The sequence below is a fragment of the Chrysochloris asiatica genome, unplaced genomic scaffold, assembly GCF_000296735.1.
Source record: "Chrysochloris asiatica unplaced genomic scaffold, ChrAsi1.0 scaffold00029, whole genome shotgun sequence".
Taxonomy (NCBI): Eukaryota; Metazoa; Chordata; class Mammalia; order Afrosoricida; family Chrysochloridae; genus Chrysochloris; species Chrysochloris asiatica.
This window is the reverse complement of record NW_006408547.1, coordinates 8,070,498-8,077,481: the sequence shown is the minus strand read 5'-3', so window position 1 is coordinate 8,077,481 and position 6,984 is coordinate 8,070,498. Positions and strand designations below refer to the sequence as shown.

General features: G+C 41.2%; 1 pseudogene; it reads right to left on the bottom strand.

Moving 5' to 3' along the window:
* Positions 1–1,712: 1,712 nt before the first annotated feature.
* LOC102823797 lies at positions 1,713–6,660 on the bottom strand (annotated as a pseudogene).
* Between the last annotated feature and the right edge of the window lie 324 nt (positions 6,661–6,984).

Below are 6,984 nucleotides of genomic sequence, written 5' to 3'. Positions count from 1 at the left end.
ATATAATCATGAAAAATTTGTATTCCAGAAAACTTAATTGTGCTCATAAGGAACCTGTACATAGATCCAGAGGCAGCCCTGGAGACAGAACATGGGGATACTGAATGATTTAAAACCAGGAAAGCTGTACTCTATGGTTGTATCCTCTCACCATACTTACTCAGTCTGAATGCTGAGCAAATAATCCGAGAAGCTGGATTATATGAAGAAGACTGTAGCATCAGGAGTCAAGGAAGACAGATCAACAACCTGCAATATACAGATGACACAACCTCACTTGCTGAAAGTAAAGAGGCCTTGAAATACATACTAATCAAGATCAAAGACTATACCCTTCAGTATGGATTGCAACTTTTAATATAAAGAAAGCAAAAATCCTAACAAATGGATCAATACATAACGTCAAAATTAACAAAGATTGAAGTTGTCAAAGACTTCAATTTGCTTGGATCCACTATCAATACTCATGGAAATAGCAGTCAAGAAATCAAAAGATGTATTGCATTTGGCTAATATACAAAAAACCTCTTTTAAAGTTTTGAAGAGTGAAGATACCACTTTGAGTAGTACGATGTGCCTGATTGAAGCCATGGTATTTTCAATAACCTCATATGCATTTGAAAGTTAGACAATGAGTAAGGAAGAATGGAGATGAATTAGTGCATTTGAATTATTGTGTTGGCAATGAATATTTAAAGTACCATAGACTTCTAGTAGAACAAACAAATCTGTCTTGGAGGAAGCACAGCCAGAATGCTCTTTAGAAGTGAGGATGGTGAGACTTTGTCTCTCATATTCTGGACATGGTAATAGGAAGGAACAGTTGAAGGACAGTATACTTGGTGAAGTGAAATATCAGCAAAAAAAAGACCCCCAAGGAGATGGAGAGACACAATTGCAGCATCAGTGGGTTCAAAGCAACAATTGTGAGACTTTTTTCTGTTGTGCATAGGGTCACTATGAGTCGAAATTGAGTCAATGGCATCTAACAACAACAACATAATGTGTGAATGTGTGTGTGTGTGTGTATATCAACCAAAAATAAACTAACACCATATATATCTCATATTTTACAAGTGAACAAACAAAAAAATTGTTTTTTTTGTTTTTTTGTTTTTTTTAGTCTTAAGAGTTTTATTTTCATTTGTCCATATTGCCAGTAAAGATTGCAATCCACTTACCAAGCAAATAGAATTATACCACAGCCCCAGAATCCAGCCTGTAACAGATATAGGGAGTAGAAGAACTGGGATTAGCCAACACTTTCTACTGAAAAGAAGCTCAGCATTTCAATTAGAATTCTGGAAGGCAGAAGGTCAAAGATATGTAACACTTTAGAAAAACTTTAGGCATGGGATACCAAAGGAGTTTGAAACTACCAGCTGTTTCGCAGGAGAAAGATGAGGCTTTCTGCTCCCTTGAAGATTTACGGCCTCAGAAACCCTGTACAGGGTCGCTATGAGTTAAAACCGACTCCGCGGCACATAACCGACACCACCACCACCACCGCCACCAAAGGAGAAAAGTTGAGAAATTTACAAAGGAAAGCAAGAAGGGAGAGATAAGGGTCTCAGGGACCAAGATAAACTTAGAAAGCAACCTGAAATTCTGACTCACTAATGCCTCAATTCGAATTCAATTACATATCTACAGAAATCTGCAGAAATTCAGCAGAGTGTTCAGTTGAAATTCGGACTGTCCCCTACACACATCTAAACTTTGCTACTTTTAGTCAGTTCTGAGGACATATTCCCAGACATCTTTTTTCTTGGGATAGGTACATTGTTGTTGTTGTTGTTATGTGCCATCGAGTCGGTTCCGACCCATAGCGACCCTGTATAGGGTTTCCAAGGGTTTAATCTTTACGGGAGTAGAAAGCCTCATCTTTCTCCCGTAGAGCAACTGGTAGTTTCGAACCGCTGACCTTAAGGTTCGCAGCCCGATTCGTAACCACTACGCTACCAGAGCTCCTTGGGTACATATTTCTGGTCAAATGTAACAGGGTTGTATTGAGGGAGGCTGTTGAACTTTTTCTCAAATTCTTCATCCATCTTTGCTAAGCCAAGGAGAGAATCTTCATTTTCTTGGTCTTCTTGAACTTTTTTGCTCCCAATGGTGCCAGTCTGGTTAAATATCCAGCTTTCTTCATGCCAACACCCTTCATGACCACAGGAGTTACTGTTTCCTGAGCTTTGTTTCCCTCTGTCAACATTAGCTCGCAGAGATGTGAGAATGCTCTCAGATACCAAGGTTTTATACAGAGCACCTTTGCAAAACCTCTCAGATTTCCTGGAGTTGCAAGTCTCAATTTTTCTGTGACAGTCATTGTCCTCAGACTCGGGCTGTCCCGATAGGCTGGGTGGCAGTGCATATTCTGAGGGGGTCAATGGCTCTGTTTTTATACCCTCTGTCACCTCACCAGAAATGTTCTTGCTGGTAGAAAGACTAATGAAATCTGCAGATCTTAACTTTTTGGTAGTGTCTGAGAATTTCTCCTTGGATATTTTCTTTTCTCTTGATTTCACTTTTTTCTTTGGTGGCTTCACAGCCAAAAGGCTTCCCTTGCCACTTAAGGATGTGCAGACCTTCTTGTGAGGGCTTTCCCCGAGCTTCTCAATGTCCCAGTCTCCTTTTGCAACAGGTTCAATGGTGTAGATGATGCTCTCGATGTCAGACTCAGAAGACTGCTCTTTTTGCAAGTCTTCTTGCGTGTGGAGTGATAATTTCCATGTCTATCCATTTTTCTTTTCTTCCTCTTCTTCTTTAGCTTCTCAGGTTTGTTTAATGCTGTGGGGTTCTCAATAATCATAATCCCATGAGGATTACACATGTGATCCTTTCTACTGGGAACATCATTTATTATTATCTTGCTACTGGCAGAGGAAGAAAAATCAGGGAAAAGACTACACTTTTGACCTTCCTTTTCTTTTTCTTTAAGATCTTCCAGTTTTGTAGCCATTGCATCATCCACGTGCAGTGCTTTAAAATTTCTGATTTCCTTAGAAATCACATTCATCTTCTTTAGCTGATTTTTCAAATTTTGCTTCCTTGTGTAAATTGGTTTCATCTATTTTCTCTACTGCTATTTACCTTTCTTCCTTTCCCTTCTCCAGTTCGTTAATTCTTCCGTCAGCTTCTTTTGTTTTTATTAGCTTTGATTCTTCTATTTTCACCCCCTCTGATGCCAGGCCATCTGTGGCTGTCTGTCCCACTGTGCTTACTGCTGGCTGGAATTGCAGACACCATCAGAGTTGCTGAATGGCTGCTCCACCGAGGTCACAGCACCATTTGGCTGCTTTTAGGATGCTCTGATTTTGAGGCCATGGCTCCTCCAGTGATATCCATCAGGTTGTGGTGGTGGTGGTTTTGGTAACCCAGGTGAAGACTCAGTGGTGGAGGAAGGGCAGGCGGGGCTGGGAGTTGAAGCCTACTGGAAGGTGAAGGGTAGGAAGGCAGGCAGAGAAGAGGCTAAAATTAATCACAAACAAAATTTTTTGATGCACACACACAAGGAATCATATTCATAATAATCATAGTATGTGTTTCTGCAACTGGACAGCTGGCCATAGCTGGTGTTCAGAACTACTTTCTTTCACCATCTATTTTGTATTCCCTTTGCCATCTGCAAGCACCTTAGCTAGTTGTGACTCTTGCCTGGTGGGGTGACCCAAGACTTTATTCCTGAAGGGTCTGGGTCATTACCAGTCATGTCATAATTGGGTTGCTTTACTTTATTATTAATTCTAATCACAGGACATGGTGATTGCTAAGAGATGTACTAAAGAATCTATTGGATTCCACACATATTTTTCTTTATTTCCATTATGTAATATCAATCTCATTTCCCCTAAGCAATCAAGGTCAACCACACCACCCAATATAGTAACTCTGTTGTTTGCCTGTTGATCCAGAGGCACAAAAAGCCAAAAGTGCCCAGAGGGCATCCTTGACATCCAGTACAATGAAATAAATGTTGTGTCTCCAGGTGGGTGTATTCTTCCCTTTGGAACTAAAACGTCTAGAGCAGAAGAGCATAGGGTCTCAAAAACAGGAATCAAAAATATTTTGAATGAGTCATTAGGATTAATACTAAGTGGTACCACTCCGTTTCTACCCCTTGGTTTCTGTACATGTGAATCCTGGCTATTGGATGGTGGTTTAGAACATATCTGAAGCTCCTGGACAACATTGCTCCAGCCCTGTAGAGTATTTCCAACTGGCAATTTAGTCTTTAGAAAGCCATTCTATCATGCTATGATGCCGGCTGCTTCAAGATGATGGGAAACAAGGCAAGACCAGTGAATTTCATCAGCATGGACCAACTGATGCACTTCCTTGCTCTGAAGTGAGTCACTTGATCTGAGGCTACACTGTTAGGGATGCCATGATGATGGAAAATGCATTCTGTAAGTCCATGGATGGTAGTTTGGGCAGAAGCATTGTAGCAAGGAAGGCAAATCCATATCCAGAGTAAGAGGCTCTTCCAGTAATGAAAAAAATGCTGATTCCATGATGTGTTCAGATGTAATCAACCTACCACAAGGTTGCTGGCTGATTTCCCTGAGGAAACATTGAGGTCTCAGTGTTGGTCTCTGTGGCTGGCATATTGGACCAGATACAATAACTAGTATTTGTGACTAAGTTAGCCTTGGTAAGTGGAAGTCCATGTTTCTGAGCCCATGTATAACCTGCATCCCTGCCATGGTGATCACTGTGTTCAGAAGCCCATTGGGAAATGACAGGAGTGATGAGGAAAGACGGTGATTGGTTTCCATAGAATATGTCATGATATCCACTTGATTGTTGAACTCTTCTTCTATTGAGGTAACTAACCCTTTGTTGAGTATTCACATGCGACACAATTGTCTTCATTTTTTTCCCATTCAGAGAGGTCTATCCACATACTGCTTTTCCATAGTTCTTTGTCACCAATTTTTCAATCAAGTTCCTTCTAAGTCCCAGACCATCCAGCCAAACTATTGACCACACAGAGTCAATATCATTATACCCACACATATGGCCATTTCTCCTTCCAAGCCAAATGAACAAACAGATGCATTACTTGGGGTTCTCCCCAATGAGAGTGTTTCCCTTCGCCACTGTCCCTTAGAGAGGTCCCAGAATGGGGCTGTAATGCTGTTTCTGTCCACTTTTGAGCAGTGACTACATATTGTGCAAAACCATCTTAAACTAAGCATAAGTTTTCTCTATCTCAGTTAACTGATCACAAGAAAATCCACATGAGGCCACAAATGCAGACTGATAGAGGAAAGGTAATATGACAGAAATGGAAACCAGGGGCATTTGGGCCACTTCATCATGCAATTTATTTGTTCCTTAAGGTCCGGCTTGAGTCCAGTCTAATATATGACACTGCCATCTAATGTGGAGTGCTGCTGTGCATGTCTAAATTTATGACTCTGTGTGCAAGATAAAATCCAGTTCATAATGGGAAGCTCAGTGCAAATGGTGACTGTGTGATCCACAGTTAGGTATTCATTGTCTACTAAGGCCCAGTAACAAGCCAAAAGCTGTTTTTCCAAAGGAGAGTAGTTATCTTCAGAAGATGGCAGGCCTTTGCTCCAAAATACTAAGGGTTTGCTCTGTGATTTACCAATAGGGCCCTGCCCAAAATGCCAAACTATATCTCTATCTGCTACTGAACTGTCAGCACCATTATATCAGCTGTATCTGATGACCCAAATGGCAGAGCATTTTTCACAGCCTAAACCTGCTGCAGAGCCTCTTTTTTTTCTGTGTGTAGTGTAATAACTAGGTCAGAGCAGCACACCCAAATGAGGGATATAGTGCCTCCAAAATCCAGTGACCCCCCTGGCTTTGTGCTTCCCTTTTAGTTGTGGGAGGAACCAGATACAATAACCTATCCTTTACTTTAGTAGGAATATCTCAACATGCCTCACACCATTGGACCTCCTGAAGTTGCATTGAGGTGGAATGTGCCTGAATTTTTGTCAGGTTAATTTCATACCCTCTAGCACTCAAATGGAGTCCTGGTGTGGCACTGTGGGTTAACGGACAAAGTTGTTTTGAACCTCAAGGTAGGCAGCTCAAGCTCACGAGCCACTTCTTGGAAACACTATACAGGGTCGTGATGGCTTGGAATTGACTTGACAGCACTTAACAACAACAACAAAAAAAAAGACTTATTTTAACAATAAGTCTAGAGTCATTGATTCTTATTCCTAAGTAGGTTCATCATCGATGTAATGGATCAGTGTGATTTCTTGTGGAAGGGAAAAGGGATCAAAGTCCCTGCAGACTAATTTTTGTTGTTTTTTTTCAAGTTTTTCTTGTGAACTGAGTGATAGTTTGTATGGGAGAATATCAGCTTTATACCATCGTTTCATTGCAATGATTACAATCTCCTCGGTGCATCACATCATCATTCAACAGTATTTGCTTCTATTCCTTCTGTTTTTATTTATTTATTTTGGGGATGTGTGTGTACACAGAAACACTCAGGAATAGATACTAATTTAATCAACCAAAGGGCACATTCTGCAAGCCTGCCTCCTGGCTACCAGGACCCAGTCCCTGTCTTTCCATAAGTCCAGAGTCCTCAGCTACTCCCTCTCTCCATGTCCTCATCTCTACCTCCATCTCTAGTGCCGCACTCTGCTGATGCTCGTCTCCCTTCATGGTCCTAGGGTCCTCTGGTTTTGGACTGTAAGGTCAACTACTCCCCATTTTTGTTACAAAACTTCTACCTTTACAGTTGTGGCAGTCATGATAACAATTACTAACTATTGAATCATAAGAATCTTATCCCCATCTCTTTTCACCAGACCCATCTAGACAAATTGAAAACTATTCAGTGGGGATTCTACCTTCTCCCACACACTCTGAAACTAAACTCCCTCTTGGAAACTTGTAAGCCAGTCACTCCGTGCCTTTATCACCCCCTCATTTTAGATAGCCAGTGTCTAAGTTTCCCGTCCCTATCCACACTGTATCCAGAGGGGA